The 17,030-nt window shown below is 47.2% G+C and overlaps 1 long non-coding RNA gene across 7 annotated transcripts in view; it reads right to left on the reverse strand.

The window, feature by feature from the left end:
• Positions 1-17,030, reverse strand: part of LOC147342673 (uncharacterized) — an 89,931-nt gene that overhangs the window by 59,631 nt on the left and 13,270 nt on the right. For 2 of the 7 annotated variants that reach the window (XR_015157685.1, XR_015157686.1), the window contains exon 3: positions 10,218-11,434. The exons of 4 other annotated variants lie outside the window; for them this stretch is intronic. This is a non-coding gene — a long non-coding RNA (uncharacterized LOC147342673). Of the gene's footprint in view, positions 1-10,162; positions 11,435-17,030 lie in introns of those variants that run through there. One more of the 7 variants, XR_015157687.1, reaches the window with a different exon arrangement.

The following is a 17,030-nucleotide window of genomic DNA, read 5'->3' on the forward strand; positions in this document are numbered from 1 at the left end:
TAGTTCCTCTGCTTTTTCTATATCCAGCTGGAACACTTTAAAGTTCAAGGTTCACATACTATTGAAACCTGGCTTAGAGAATTTTGAGCATTACTTTGCTAGCGTGTGAGATGAATTCACTTGTGCGGTAGTTCGAACATGTTTTGGCATTGCCTTTCTTTGGGATTGGAATGAAAACGGACCTTTTCCAGTCCTGTGGCCACTGCTGAGTTTTCCAAATTTGCTGACATGTTGAGTGCAGCATTGTAATAACATCATCTTTTAGGATTCGAAAGAGCTCAACGGGAATTTCATCACTTCCATTAGCTTTGTTCGTAGTGATGCTTCCTGAGGCCGTGACTTCACATTCCAGGATGTCTGGCTCTAGAGGAGTGATCACACGTTTGTGGTTACCTGGGTCATGAAGATCTTTTTTGTACAGTTCTTCTGTGTATTCTTGCCACCTCTTTTTAATATCTTCTGCTTCTGTTAGGTCCATACCATTTCTGTCCTTTATTGTGCCTATCTTTGCATGAAATGTTCCCTTGGTATCTCTAATTTTCTTGAAGAGATCTCTAGTCTTTCCTATTGTATTGTTTCCCTCTATTTCTTTGTATTGATCACTGAGGAAGACTTTCTTATCTCTCCTTGCTATACTTTGGAACTCGGTATTGAGGAGGGTATATCTTTCCTTTTTTCCTTTGCCTTTAGTTTTTCTTCGTTTCTCAGCTATTTGTAAGCCCTCCTCAGACAACCATTTTGCCTTTTTACATTTCTTTTTCTTGGGGATGGTCTTGATCACTGCCTCCTATACAATATCATGAACCTCTGTCCATAGTATTTCAGGCACTCTATTGGATCTAATCACTTAAATCTATTTGTCACTTCTACTGTATAATCATAAGGGATTTGATTTAGGTCATACCAGAATGGGTACAAAGAATGTGATCAATCTGATTTCAGTATTGACCATCTGGTGATGTCCATGTGTAGAGTCTTGTCTTGTGTAGGTGGAAGAGGGTGTTTGCTATGACCAGTGGGTTCCCTTGTCAAAACTCTGTTAGCATTTGCTTGCTTCGTTTTGGACTCCAAGGCCAAATTTTCCTGTAACTCCAGGTATTTCGTGGCTTCCTAATTTTTAATTCCTGTCCCCTACAATGAAAAGGACATCTTTTTTCGGTGTTAGTTCCAAAAGGTCTTGTAGGTCTTCGTAGAATCTTCAACATCAGTTTCTTAAGCATTAATGGAATTACTGGGAGTTGATATACTACTTTCTAAATGATAGGGAGTATGAGAAAAAGGCATCTTCTGAATAACAAGTGACTTGGGTGAGGTACTTATGGGAGAACACATAACATTTAGTAAGGATAAAGGGTACCTTAGGAGGATATATGGGATTAAGGGGAGTTTAGTGATAATGTTTATTTGTCTGCTGCTTTCTCCAAAAAATAGTCTTCCAAGACTTTTCCCAAAAATTAAAGCAAAAATAAATAGATTGCCATATAGGTAAAGATAAGGTGAAAAGTCTTAGGCAAATCTTATTGATCCAGAGGAAATTTTGTTAATTTTAATTAACACTGCCTCCAAAAGTCAATCAAAAAGTAAACCAAAAGTAGATAAAAAGTAAATCAAAAGAACCCTGAGTTTCCCGCCTCAAGTCGAGATGAGGCCCTAGTCCCCTGAACCAACTCAAGAGGAATCCCGAGAGGCCCCTCACAACTCGAACAGATTCCTGACTTCCCAGAGACAAAATGAAAGCCTCCCTCAGTTCCCCATGGCAACTCGAGGGAACCCACACTTCTGGCCGCAGCTTGAGAAACATGGACATTCCCCCTTCCATGCGAAATGAGGCCTGATCACCCTCCTGTGACTCCAGAGCACTTCAGGGCCCTCCCTCGCAACCCGAATGGAGACTTGACTTTCCTGAGGCAACACGAGAGGCTCCCTGAGTTCCCCATAGTACCTAGAGGAATCCCAAGCTACCCGCAGCAACTCGAGACAAACCAAGAGATTCCCTCGTCCACGTGAGATGAGGCCCTTTTCACCTGCAGCGCCTCGAGATCAATCCCGAGTTCCCTCTCAAAACTCAAGAGGAGGCTGGACTCCCTTCATGCAACTCAAGGGGGGCCAGGATTCCCGTCCCAACTCGATATGAAAGCTGAGGTTCCCGCCACAAGTTGACAAGAGCCCCGTGTTTCCCACCTCATCTGGAGATGAGGGCCCATTTCCTGCTTCAATTCAAGAGGAGTCTCAAGTTCCCCTCGCACCACAAGAGGAGGCCTGTCTCACCTGTTGAATCTCGAGTGGAAGCCCACGGAATCTGCTTCAAGGAAAAAGGACATCGAGTGCCCCCTCAGCTTGAGATAAGTCCTGATTACCTGCAGTGACTCCAATGGAAACCCAAGTATCCCCTTACAACAGGATGGGAGGCCTATCTCTCCTCTGATCCTCTTGAAAATGCCCAAATTCCCCACCTGAGCTTGACCGGATCCCTGACACCCCTTCTACAACTCGAGAGGAATGCAGAGCTCCATGCCTCGACACCAGATGAGGCCTGACTCCCTACTTGAACCTTGATAAAAAGAAAGAGATCCTTCTCACCACCGGAGAAGAACTCTGAGTTTTCCGACTGAAATGTAGACACGGCCCTATTCGCCGGCAGTGCCTCAAGAGGAATCCCGACGTGCCCCTCACAACTCGAGAAGAGACCTCACTTTTCTGAGGCAACAGGAGTGCGTCCCTGAGGTCCCCGTTGAAAATTGAGAGGAACCCCAAGCTTCCCGCCATAACTCGAGAAAAACCACGTGATTTTCCTCTCAACGTGAGATGAGGCCTTTTTCCAGAGCAGTGTCTCCAGAGAAATCACATGTTCCATCCGGAAACGCGAAAGAATACTTGACACCCTTCATGCAACTCAGGAAGGTCCCCAAGATACACGTCCAAACGTGAGCGGAACATGGAGTTTCATGCCACAACTCAAGAAGAGCCCCATTTTTATCATCAACTCGAGATGAGGGTCCATACCCCTGCTTTGTCTGCAAAGGAATCCCGACGTTCCCACCACACCTCAGGAGCAGGCCGTTTTCACCTTGAAACTTGATAGGAACTCCATGGGTCGGGCCACCATTCAAAAAGACCCCAAAGTCCCCATCCACTTGAGATAAGGCCTCATTCCCGTGCAACGACTCGAATGTCACCCCGGCTATCAACTCACAACACGAAGGGAGGACTGAGAGCCCCGTGGCACCTCTAGAAATAGCCCAAGATCCCTATTTCAACTCCACAGGATGCCTGTCACCCCTTTTCCAACTCGAAAGGGAAGCAGAGTTCCATGCCCCAACATGAGATGATGTCTGATTCCCCAGTGGAATCTCCATAGGAAGCCCGAGATCCCTGTCAGAGCTGGAGAGGAACCCTGAGTTTCCAGCCTCAACTTGAGAGGACACTCTAGTCCCCTGCATCAATCGAGAGGAATCCCAAGAGGACCTTCACAACTCAGACACATTTCTGATTTCCCAGAGACAACATGAGAGGCTCCCTCAGGTCCCCGTGGCAACTCGAGGGAACCTACAGTTCCAGCCGCAACTCAAGAAACATACGGATATTCCCCTTTCCATGCAAAATGAGGCCTGATCCCCCTCCTGTGACTCCAGAGCACTCCCGGGCTAGGCCTCACAACTTGAATGCAGACTTGACTTTCCTGAGGCAACACGAGAGGCTCCCTCAGTTCCCTGTGTTGCCTGGAGAGGAATCCCAAGCCACCCGCCGCAACTCAAGACAAACAACAAGATTCCCCCACCCACAGGAGATGCGGCCCTTTTCTCCTGCAATGCCTCAAGAGCAATCCCAAGTTCCCTCTCAAAATTCGAGAGGAGGCTGGACTCCCTTCATGCAACTCAAGGGGGCCCAGGATCCCCGTTTCAACTCGAGATGAAAGCTGAGGTTCCCACCACATGTTGACAAGAACCTCATGTTTCCCACCTAATCTGGAGATGAGGGCCCATTCCCTGCTTCAACTCAAGAGGAATCCTAACTTCCCCTCACACCACAAGAGGAGGCCTGTCTCACCTGTTGAATCTCGAGTGGAAACCCACAGATCCTGCTTCAAGAAAAAGGACATCGAATGCCCCCTCAGCTCGAGATAAGTCCTGATTCCCCTGCATTGGCTCCAGTGGAACCCCAAGTATCCCCTCACAGCAGGATGGGAGGAAATGTCTCCTGTACTGATCCTCTTGAAAAAGACCAAATTCCCTGTCTGAATGCAACTGGAGCCCTGACACCCCTTGGACAACTCGAGAGGAATGCAGAGTTCATGCCTCAACAGCAGATGAGGCCTGACTCCCTAGTAGAACCTTGATAAAAAGCCTGAGATCCCTGTCACCGCTGGAGAGGAAAACTGAGTTTCCCGACTGAACTAGCTACACGGCCCTAGTCGCTGGCAGCGACTCGAGAGGAATCCTAACGTGCCCTTCGTAACTCGAGAAGAAACCCGATTCCTCTGAGGCAACACGAGCAGGTCCCTGAGCTCTCCATCACAACTTGAGAGGAACCCCAAGCTTCCTGCCACAACTCGAGAAAAACCACGTGATTTTCCTCTCAACTTGAGATGAGGCCCTTCTCCAGAGTAGTGTCTCCAGAGAAATTCCTCGTTCTAACAGGAAAAGCGATAGGGTACTTGACACCCTTCATCCAACTCAGGAAGGTCCCCGAGATACCCATCCCCACGTGAGAGGAACACTGAGTTTCAAGTCACATCTGAAGAACAGCCCCGTTTTCCACTCCTGTCGAGATGAGGGTCCATTCCCCTGCTTCATCTGCTAAGGAATCCTGACATTCCTGCTGCACCTCAGGAGGAGGCCGTCCTCACCTTGAAACTCGAGAGGAACTTCAGGGGTCGGGCCAAGTTCGAAAAGACCTCTATGTCCCCATCCACTTGAGATAAGGCCTCATTCCACTGTAACGACTCGAATGTCACCCCAGGTATCAACTCACGACATGAAGGGAGGACTGAGAGCTCCATGGCACCTATAGAAATGGCTGGAGATCCCTACCTCAACTCCACAGGAGGCCTGACACCACTTTTCCACCTCAAGAGGGACATGGATTTCCATCCCCAACAGGAGACGAAGTCTGACTCCTCAGTGGAATCTCCAAAGGAAGCCCGAGATCCCTGTCAGAGCTGGAGAGGAACCCTGAGTTACCGCCTAAACTCGAGATGAGGCCCTAGTCCCCTGCACCAACTAGAGAGGAATCCCGAGACGCCCTGCACAACTCAAAAGGGTTCCTGACTTCCCAGAGACACCATGAGAGGCTCCCTTTCATCCCCGTGGCAACTCGAGGGATCCCACAATTCCAGCCGCAACTCGAGAAACACATGGATATTCCCCCTTCCATGCAAAATGAGGCCTGATCACCCTCCCGTGACTCCAGAGCACTCCCGGGCTTGCCCTCGCAACTTGAATGGAGACTTGACTTTCCTGAGGCAACACGAGAGGCTCCCTGAGTTCCCTGTGATGCCTGGAGAGGAATCCCAAGTCACCCACCGTAACTCTAGACAAAACATGAGATTGACCCATCCGCACGAGATGAGGCCCTTTTCTCCTGCAGCGCCTCGAGATCAATCCCGAGTTCCCTCTCAAACATCAAGAGGAGGCTGGACTCCCTTCATGCACCTCAAGGGGGCCCAGGACCCCCATCCCAACTCAAGATGAAAGCTGAGGTTCCCACCACAAGTAGACAAGAGCCCTGTGTTTCCCACCTAATCTGGAGATGAGGGCCCATTCCCTGCTTCAACTCAAGAGGAATCCCAAATTCCCCTCGCACCACAAGAGGAGGCCTGTCTCACCTGTTGAATTTCTCGTGGAAGCCCTTGGATCCTTCTTCAAGGAAAAAGGACACCGAGTGCCCCCTCAGCTCGAGATAAGTCCTGATTCCCCTGCAACTGCTCGAATAGAACCCCAAGTATCCCCTCACAACAGGATGGGAGGCCTGTCTTCCATGATGATCCTTTAGAAAAAGCCCAAATTGCCAGCCAGAGCTTCACCGGAGCCCTGACACATCTTGGACACCTCGAGAGGAATGCAGAGTTCCGTGCCTCGACACCAGACGAGGTTTGACTGCCTAGTTGAACTTTGATAAAAAGCCCAAGATCCCTGTCACCGCCGGAGAGGAACACTGAGTTTCCCGACTGAACTCTAGACATGGCCCTATTTGCCAGCAGCGACTCAAGAGGAATCCCGATGTGCCCCTCGCAACTCGAGAAGAGACCGGACTTCTCTGAGCTAACATGAGCAGGCCCCTGAGGTCCCCGTCGCAACTTGAAAGGAACCCCAAGCTTCCCGCCACAACTTGAGAAAAACCATGGGATTCTCCCCTCAACCCGACATGAGGCCCTTTTCCAGAGCAGTGTCTCCAGAGAAATCCCACGTTCCCTCCGGAAACGTGAAAGGGTACTTGACACCCTTTATGCAACTCAGGAACGTCCCCGAGATACCTGTCCCCACGTGAGAGGAACACTGAGTTTCACACCACAATTCTAGAAGAGCCACGTTTTCACCCTCCTCAACTCGAGATGAGTGTGGATGCCTCTGTTTCATCAGGAAAGGATTCCCAACGTTGCTGTGTCCCCTCAAGAGAAGGCCGGTCTCACGTTGAAACTTGAGCACTTCCCCAGGAGTCATGCCTCAATTCAAAAAGACCCCAAATTCCCCATCCACTTTAGATAAGCCTGATTCCCCTGTTCTGCCTCGACTGGAACTGCAGGTATCGACTCAAAACATGAAGCGCGGCTTGACAGCCCCGGGGCACCTTGAGAAAAAGCCCCAGAGGCCAAGGCCAACTCGACAGGAAGCCTGATAAACCTTTTACACCTGAAGTGGAAGCAGATTTCCATGTCTCACACTAGATGAGGCCTGACTCCCCTGTTGAAACTCCATAGGATCCCAGAGATCCATGTCAGCATTGGAGAAGAACCCGGAGGTTCTGGCCTCAACTCGAGATGAGGCCCTATGTCCCTGCACTGACTGAAGAGGAATCCGAAGAAGCCCCTCGCAACTCGAATGGAGACTTGACTTTCCTGAGGCAACATGAGTGGGTCCCTGAGGTCCCCGTCGCAACTCGAGAGGAACCCCAAGTTTCCTGCCGCAACTGAAGAAAACCCAGTAGATTCTCCTCTCAACATGAGATGAGCTCCCTTTCCACTGCAGCGTCTCGAGAGAAACACCACCTTCCGTCTTGTGTCTTGAAAAGGTACTTGACACCCTTTAGGCAACTCAAGAAGTTCCCGACATACTCGTCCCCACGTGAGAGGAACACCGAGTTTCCCACCACAACTCAAGAAGAGCCCCATTTTCCACTCCTCCTTCAAGATGAGGTCCATTCCCCTGCTTCGTCTGCAAAGGAATCCCCATGTTCTCGCCACACCTCAGGAGGAGGCCTTTTGAAAAGACCCCGATGTTCCCATCCACTCGAGATAAGGCCTCATTCCCCTGCAATAACTCGAATGTCACCCTGAGTATCAATTCACGACATGATGGGAGGACTGAGAGCCCCGTGGCGCCTCTAGAAATAGCCCGAGATCCCTACCTCAACTCCATAGAAGGCCTGACACCCCTTTTCCACCTCGATAGGGAAGTGGAGGTCCATGCCCCAAAATGAGACGACGTCTGACTCCCCAGTGCAATCTACATCGGAATCCAGAGATCCCTGTCAGAGCTGGAGAGGAACGCTGAGTTTCCCGCCACAACCCAAGAAGAGCCCTGGCAACTCGAGATGAATGTCGATTCCCCTCCTCAACTTGAGATGAGCGTTGATTCCCCTGCTTCATCTGGAAAGGATTGCCGACACCCCCATCGTCCCTCAAGAGGCTGGTCTCAACTTGAAACTGCAGAGGAACCCGGGGGTCTTGCCACAATTTGAAAGACATGGATTTCCCCATCCACTCGAGATAAGGCCTGATTCCCTTGTACCTATTCAAATGGAACCCCAAGAATCAACTCACAACACGAAGGGAGGACTGATACCCTGGTTGCAAATTCGATAAAAGCCCAGGTTCCCAATCAACTTGACTGGAGGCCTGAAACCTCTTTTGCAGCTCGAGAGTAAAGCACAGTTCCATTCCTCAACACAAATCGAGACATGACTCCCTGTTTGAAACTGCAGACACACCCCGAGATCCACGTCAGAACAGGAGAGGAACACTGAGGTTCCTGCCTCAACTGAAAATGAGACCCTCTTCCATTGCAAGGACCCCAGAGGAATCCCTAGAGGCCCCTCACAACACGAAAGGATTCCTGACTTCCATTGGCACCATGAGAAGCTCCCTGAGGTCACCATCCCAACTCTAGGGAACCCAAAGTTTCCTCCTGCAACTCCAGAAAGACCTCGAGATTTGCCCTTCAACGCGAACTGAGGCCCGATTCCCCTGCTGTGACTCGAGAGAAATCCTGCGTTCCCCCTTGCAACTCGAATGGAGACTGGACTTCCCTTGGGCAACACTAGAGGCCCACTGAGTATCCCGTCGTAATTCGAAAGAAACCCAAAACTTCCTGCCGCAACTTGAGAAAAACCACGTAATTACCCCGTCATGGCGAGATGAGGCCATTCTTTTCCTGCAGGGCCTAGAGAGCAATCCTGAGTTCCCTCTCAAAACTCCATAGGAGGCTTGACTCCCTTTAGGCCATTCAAAGGGCTCCAGGAGATACCTCTCACAACTGGAGAGGAGAGCAGAGCTCTTTGCTTCAACTCGAGATGAGGCCTTACTCCCCAGGTGAACCTGGAATGCAGCCCTGAAATCCCTGTCGCCACTGGAGAGGAACATAGAGTTTCTGGACACAAGTCTATCTAAGGCCTATTTCCCCTGCAGTGACTTGTGAGGAATCCCTAGGTGCCCGTCACAACTCGAAAGGAGCCCTGACTTCCCTGAGGCAATACGAGCAGACCCTGAGGTCCACGTCACGACTCGAGAGGAACCCCAAACGTCCCGCCTAGCCTCGAGGAAAACCAAGGGATTCAGCCCTCAACGTGAGATGAGGCCCTTTCACACTGCAGTGTCTCAAGAGAAATCCCACGTTCCCTCTTGAAACTTGAAACGGTACTCAAAACCCTTTATGCAACTCAAGACGTTTGCTGACATACCCGTTCCCACTCGAGAGGAACACCGAGTTTTCTGGCACACCTCAATCTGAGCCCCTTTGCCCTTCCTCATCTCGAGATGAGGGTCGATTCCCCTGCTTTGTCTGGAAAGGAATCCCGACATTCCCGTTGCACCTCAAGAGGAGGCCAGTCTCACATTGAAACTCGACAGGAACCCCCATGTGTCATGCCACAATCCCAAAGACACCGATTTCCCCATCCACTCGAGATAAGGCCTGATGCCCCTGCACCGATTTGCATGAACCCCGAGTATTGAGTCACAACACGAAGGGCCACTGACACCCCGGTTGCATCCTCCAGAAACAACTGCAGGTTTCAAATCCAGATGGACAAGAGACCTGACACCCCATTCACAACTCGAGAGGCAAGCCGAGTTCCATGCCTCAACACAAGATGAGGCCTACCTCCCTTGTTCAAACTACACAGAAACCCCGAGATCAATATCAGAAACGAGGAAGAAGCCTGAGGTTCCTGCCTGAAGTCGAGATGACGCTGTATTCATCCCTTCAGCAACACGAGAGGAATCCTAAGTTGCCCCTCGAACTTGAAAGCAGATCTGACTTCCCTGAGGAAACATGAGCGAGTCCCCCAGGTCCCCATACAACTCGAGAGGAACCCTAAGCTTCAGTCACAACATCAAAAAAAAAACCAAACAAACAAACAAACACGAATTTCTCCCCTCCATGCAAGATGAGGCCCTTTTACAATGCAGCATTTCCCAAGAAATCCCACATCCCTCTTGTCAGTTGAAAACAAACTTGACACCCTTTATGAAACCCCAGAAGCTTCCTGAGATCTGTATCCCCACTCTAGAGCAACACTGAGTTTCCAGCTACAACTCGAGGAGCCCTGTTTTCCCCTGCTCAACTCGAGATGAGGGTCGATTCCCCTGCTTTGTCTGGAAAGGAATCCCGAAGTTCCCGTCACACCTCAAGAGGAGGCCGGTCTCACATTGAAACTCAACAGGAACCCTCGTGGGTCATGCCACAATCCCAAAGACACCGATTTCCCCATCCACTCGAGATAAGACCCGATGCCCCTGGACCGATTCGAATGGAATCCCTAGTATCATGAATAAACATGAATAAACATTTAAACCATCTTTAGTGAAAAATGTCCATATAGAAAAGGCCACCCAGATCCCATATTCACCTTATCTACTTTACATCCATCAATTTTGCCCAAATCACTGAAAATCTCAGTAACACTCTTAAAAAAAAAAAAAAAAAAAAAAAGGATGGGAAGAAAAGATACATTCATATAATTGAACAACTGCTGAAAGAGAAGTGGGGCTGTGGATTACATTATACTGTAGAAACCATATGATTTCCTGATTTTGGAGATTATGTGCAGGTTTGCAGGAGAATGCACCCATTTTGGCTAAAAGACATAAGAGTATTTTAGATGATGTGGCAAATGCGAGCACTTTTCCCCATTGCTAGGAGTTTTCTGTACCTTTTAAATTCCGAGAAAGTAAATTATGTTTCAAAACAAACAAGTCAATACCATAAAAGAAAATCAGATTAGACAGGCATGAAACTTTTCTATAGAGGTCAAGAGTTCCCCAGACGAAGTTCAAGGGGAGCTATGATGCTCACTGCCGTTGAAGGAGTCCACATGAAATGAAGAAGCACTGTGGGAAGTCTGTTTGTAAGCACCATGCCTTGGGTCCTCTGGATGAAGTATTGCAGGAGAAACAGATTTTACAAATAAAATTTTCCCCATAACTTCACAAAAAGTTGTTAGACTACATTCAGTAAAGTTGAATAATTTTCGATCAATTTACAATCATATAAAATTCTACAACTTACAATCCCAATCAATATACAAAAAGCACTTGCATTTCTATACACTAATAACAATCAGAAACAAAAATTAAGAAAATCCTACTTATAATTGCATCAAAAAGAATAAAACGTCTAACAACAAACTTAATCAAGGACATAAAAGACCTGTAGTCTGAAAACTAGAAAGACCTGATAAAGAAACCAAAGAAAACACAAATAAACAGAAAACTATTCCATGCTCATGTGCTGGAACAATGAGAAATTAAAATGTCCATTCCAACTAAAGTGAACCCGCTCAGTCGTGTCCAACTCTTTGCGACCCCGTGGACTGTAGCCCGCCAGGCTCCTCTATCCATGGGATTCTCCAGGCAAGAATACTGGAGTGGGTTGCCATTTCCTTCTTCAGGGGATCTTCCCAACCTGGCGATCAAACCCTTGGATCAAACCTGAGTCTCCCCCATGGCAGGCCGATGCTTTATCCTCTGAGCCACCAAAGCCATCAACAAATACACTGACTGCAATCAGAAAATAATATATTTTTTTAAATTTTATTTTATTTTTAAACTTTACATAATTGTATTAGTTTTGCCAAATATCAAAATGAATCCGCCACAGGCATACATGTGTTCCCCATCCTGAACCCTCCTCCCTCCTCCCTCCCCACACCATCCCTCTGGGTCGTCCCAGTGCACCAGCCCCAAGCATCCAGTATCGTGCATTGAACCTGGACTGGCAACTCGTTTCTTACATGATATTCTACATGTTTCAATGTCACTCTCCCAAATCTTCCCACCCTCTCCCTCTCCCACAGAGTCCATAAGACTGTTCTATACATCAGTGTCTCTTTCGCTGTCTCGTACACCAGGTTATTGTTACCATCTTTCTAAATTCCATATATATGCGTTAGTATACTGTATTTCTGTTTTTCCTTCTGGCTTACTTCACTCTGTATAATAGGCTCCAGTTTCATCCACCTCATTAGAACTGATTCAAATGTATTCTTTTTAATGGCTGAGTAATACTCCATATTCAATGGTCTTTTTCACAGTAATAAAAATATTCCTAATATTAGGCTGCTAATATTGAACAGGACCTTAAACGGCCAAGAAGATACTGAGAAAGAAGAACACAGCTGGAGGCAACTTCCTCTCTGACTTCAAACTACACCACGGACCTGTAGTAACTACCACAGTGAGGAACTGGTAGGAACACAGACATATGGACTCCAGGAAAGAATAGCGAGCCCAGGAATGGACCCACATGTATGTGGTCAGTTCATGAAAATCAAACCAGGAATGAGCGAAGAGGAAAGGACAGTCTTCTTAAGAAACAGTGACAGGAAAACTGGCCACCTACTCAGAAGAACATCAGTGAAGTTCATCCTCTAGATCATCTAACAGAAATAGAACTGAAACCCTGCCATTTTGCACATGGAGCTCTTTCCCCCACTGAGTCCTCTGAGACGGACCTCTGGTCAGTGCTCAGGTGGACACAGGAAACGTCTACTTCGTCCTCGTTTTTCCCTCTTGCAGCGCCTCCCTGCTGGTGGGCACTGAGGGAACGCTGCTCCTCTCAGCTGGGATGCAGTCCCGTTACCCAGGAGCCCAAGTCCTGACGGCTCTGAGGAGACAAAGCTCACACCAGCTAGTTACTGAGCCCAGTCTGAAGGCAAGCGTCCTGTGCCCCGCCGGTCAGAGGGGGTTTTGGCGCCCCCTGTGGGTCGCCAGAGAAAACCGGGCAGCCCCGCACTCACAGACCTCAGAGGGCTCACCCAGAAGCAGCTCTGCTCTGAGGACTTAGACTGAAAGCCCCAACTGAAATGGACCAGAATAGCTCCATGACACTCCTCAAAACATGGCTAAGGAAAAATCAGAGCCTGTATGGAATGTAGCCATAAAAAGGAACACATTTGAGTCAGTTCTAATGAAGGGGATGAACCTAGAGCATATTATACAGGCAAGTCAGTCAGAAAGAGAAAAACATGGACTCAAAGAGGATGGGGCTGATGAATCTGTTCACATAATAGCAACGGAGATGCAGACATAGAGAACAGACTTATGGATAAGGGCGGGGAACAAGAGGGAGAGGGTGAGATAAAAGGAGAGAGCAGCATGGATGCATGTACACAAACATTTGTAAATAGACAACCAGTGGGAATTTGCTTTATGACTCAGGGAACTCAAACTGGGGCTCTGTAATAACCTAAAGAAGTGGGGATGGATGGGATGTGGGAGAGAGATTCAAGAGTTAGGGGACACACGTACACCTATGGTTAATTCATGTGGATGTATGACAAATCAAACCAATATTGTAAAGCAATGATCAATCAACTAAAACTAAATAACTGTTTAAAAAAGATGAAATGAACAGAAACACAAACTTTGCAACTAACACCATAATTCAATTAAAAAAACTATAAAATTTTAGAAAACAACAAAAGATCTACATGACCTTTGGTCTGGTGATGAGTTCTAACACACAACAAAAAAGCTAACTTATCAAATTAGGAATATAAATTATTTAAAACATTGACTTTTACAATTGTATACATTTACTCTGTGAAGGACCTTATTGGAGAGAACCAAAAGATACACTGTTAAATGAATCACTGACCATCCACCCTTTCCAGGCAACCAAGAGAAAACACTTGCAAGAGTCATCTTACAACAGGAGGTCCTGGTAAGGAACAAGGAACTAACAAGCTGCCACCAATCAGGATTCTGGAGAGGTCAAAAAGAGATGGCAGACTGCAGTCCAGAGGTCCTAGCACCTTCCCAGGATCCTCCTCACTGGAATCCATCTCAGCTGAGGGATGCGTGTGCCCCCAGGAAGGATCCCAATTCAGAATGACTGGCAAGAGACAAACCAGAAACTAACCCAATGAACATAAACCCTGAGATGGTGAGCCACGTGTCAGAGCAGTTCTCTCCATTGCCCTCACCCTCCTGCTCTCTGCCCCGGCAGCCCTTCCCAACGAAGTTTCTCGCTTGGACAGCACTCCTCTCTTTGGACAATTCATTTCCAAGTGTCAGACAAGAATCCACTCTCAAGCCCTGGAAGGGATCTCCCTTCCTTCATCAAAACCACAATCCAGGAGAAAATATATTCCAAATGCTACCTTGTAGAGAAAGCAATGGCACCCCCTCCAGTATTCTGTCCTCAGAAATCCCAGGGACAGAGGAGCTTGGTGGGCTACAGTCCAACAGCAGGGCATTTCTGAGGGGAGGAAACAGTCCCAGGGAAGCTGAGGCATTCTCCAAAGAACCCAGAGCTTTGGATGGCATAGCCAGAACTGTGGCTGAGGACTCCAAGTGGCCAGGCCTCTTGATCCTGACCTCTCTCACCAGGTACATGTGTGGAAAACTAGAATCAAAAATATGCCTGATGGCCTCCCTGGTGGCTCCATGGTAAAGAATCCGCTTGCCAGTGCTGGAGATGCAGGTGTTATCCCTGCTATGGGAAATCCCACATGCTATGGAGCCCATATGCCACAAATGCTGAGCCTGTGCTCTGGATCCTGGAAGCCATAATGCCGAGCTCACATACTGCAACCACTGAAGCCCATGAGCCTGTGCCCCACAGCAAGAGGAGCCACTGCAGTGAAAAGCCTGCACACCAATAGTTATGGCCCATGCTCACCCAAACTAGGGAAAAGCCCACACACGAAGACCCAATGCAGCCAAAAATAAATTAAAAAATGCATATTTGACAAAAAGACTGTACTCAAATTGTCCAAGAACACCAGAGCAAACAAGCTCATTCATAATTGGTAAAGACTGAAATAGACACCTGGCCATGGACGGTATATTGATAGTAAACTATCCCACAGAAACATACTCAAGATACTGGTGGGATGCATGCACAGCCCCCTTTGGAAGACAGTCTGACAGTTTTTTCAGTAACCACATGGAACAAGCACTGAATTCTATACATGACAAGTGGTGGAAGCCGGGTATCTTACCATTGGAATGGGAAGTTACAGAGAAACAAAAGGAAGGTTACAAGATCCATAGAGACATCTTCACAAATTACCTTTAACTGAATATGTTTAAAGGTAAGATGGAATACATGTATATATTTCCGAGTATTGTCAGCTGAGCATATTTAGCTCCTACATATATGTTTTGCATAACATTCTCTAATGAAAGGGAACAGGAAATGTCCCTGGTGGTCCGGTGGTAAAGGATCTGCCTACCTATGCAGGGAACACGGGTTCACTCCCTGGTACTAGAAGATTACCCATGCCCAGGGGAAACTAATCCCCCGTACAACTATTGAAGTACTTGCATGCTCCAGAGCCCAAGTTCTGCAACCAGAGAAACCGCTGCAATGAGAAGCCATGGCACGGCAACGAGAGGGCGGCCTCTGCTCACTACAACTAGACATGTAGCAACAAAGACCCAGCATAGTCAAAAATAATTCAATGTTTAAAAAAATAAAAGGACAGAAGTTCTTTGAATAAATGACTGAGATTAGGGGTGAGGCAGTACATATATGAGCCAAGATAATCTTAAAGTATGAGAAAGTAAAGAAAGCAAAGACAATTATCAAGCTGTCCAAACTGATAAAAATGAATGATTACACAGTTTTATCTGTATACACTAGCAAATAATAATCTGAAAAGGAATTAAAAAAAAAAACAATTCCCTTTCAATAATGTCAACATTAATAAAATACTTTTCTATGGATATAACGAGGATGACAAGACTGGAACACTGGAAATTATACATGATTGCTGAAAAAATATCCTGAATACATGTACAGATATCCAATTGTGATGGAAGACTTAAGATGGCAATACCATGGAATGCATCTTCAATCTGAAATGAAGATCTAATATGACTTGATCGCTCAGAGCTTTTGTGTCATAAAGTTTTATTAAAGTATAAAAGAGATAGAGAAAGCTGCTGACATAGACCTCAGACGGGGGCAGTACGAGTACCCCCTGCTGGTCTTTAGCTAGATGTTATACAGCCACTAGCAGGGAAAAAAAGGCAATGGCTCAGAGAATGGCACCAGGCCCCTCACCCACAACATGCATTGAGATGACATTTGTAGCAGGTGAGTCATCCTGGGCCATAAAATGATTGATATGAATCTTGAAGAAAGGCAGATTTCCAGGCAAATCTATCGTTTCATTAACATAGATTAGGAGAACAAGGTATGAGTAAGACATACTGGTTTGTCAAGTAAGTTCTGAGCCTTTATGGGGAACGGACCTGAAGACAGAATCTAGTGGAAATACATAGTATATTAACATAGCTTAAGACAAACATTTCCTTATGAAAAAATGCATTGCTTAGATCAAGGTTTGAGAAAAGTTAAGTTCAGGTGGAGCCAGGAGTCATCATGGCAACACAGAATTTTTAGAGAAACCTCCTTTTAAATTTGTATTCAAGAAGGGGAAAAATATAACAAGTTTGTTTCCTCTGGCTGCTTATGAGAAAGAGAAAAAAAACGTTTGGCACTTGCAGCCTATTCCCTCTGTCTGGAGACCCCCGGCCTTCCTGCCTGTTACCCTCTTGGGGCCTTTAGGAAGCAATACACAAGCTGACCCTAACATACACGTGGAATGACAGGGGACTCCAAAGAGCCAGAACAATCACATGAGTCTGCAGTTCTAAGGTCCTCTGGTATGCTGTGCTAAGTCTCTTCAGTCACATCTGACTGTCAGAGCCCGCCAGGCTCCTCTGTCCATGGGAATTTTCCAGGCAAGAATACTGGAGTGGGTTGCTATGCCCTCCTCCAGGGGATCTTCCAAACCCAGGTTCAGATAGTTCTTTGCCACTAGCACCACCTGGGGCAAAAGTGCCTAAACAGAGATCAGGGAAACCCATTTAGGAGAAGGGACTCAGAGGAAAGGAAGTGAGGGAAGGAGACTCTTAGTCACAGAGAAGCCTGGCAGGTAGTTCTGCAGGTGGAAGAGGGGAGGAAGCAGGCTGGAGCTGTGTAGAAGATGAAAGAGGGAATGAAAGCAGGGACCCCCAGCCTCTAGGATCTAATGCCTGATGATCTGAGGTGGAGCTGATGAAATCATACTAGAAATAGGTGTTCAGTCACTCAGCCATGTCCAACCCTTTGTAGCCCACCAGGCTCCTCAGTCCCTTGAAT

Source organism: Bos grunniens, chromosome 29, assembly GCF_055505025.1.
Source record: "Bos grunniens cultivar Pamir isolate PY7600 chromosome 29, Bosgru_T2T1.0, whole genome shotgun sequence".
NCBI classification, from domain to species: domain Eukaryota; kingdom Metazoa; phylum Chordata; class Mammalia; order Artiodactyla; family Bovidae; genus Bos; species Bos grunniens.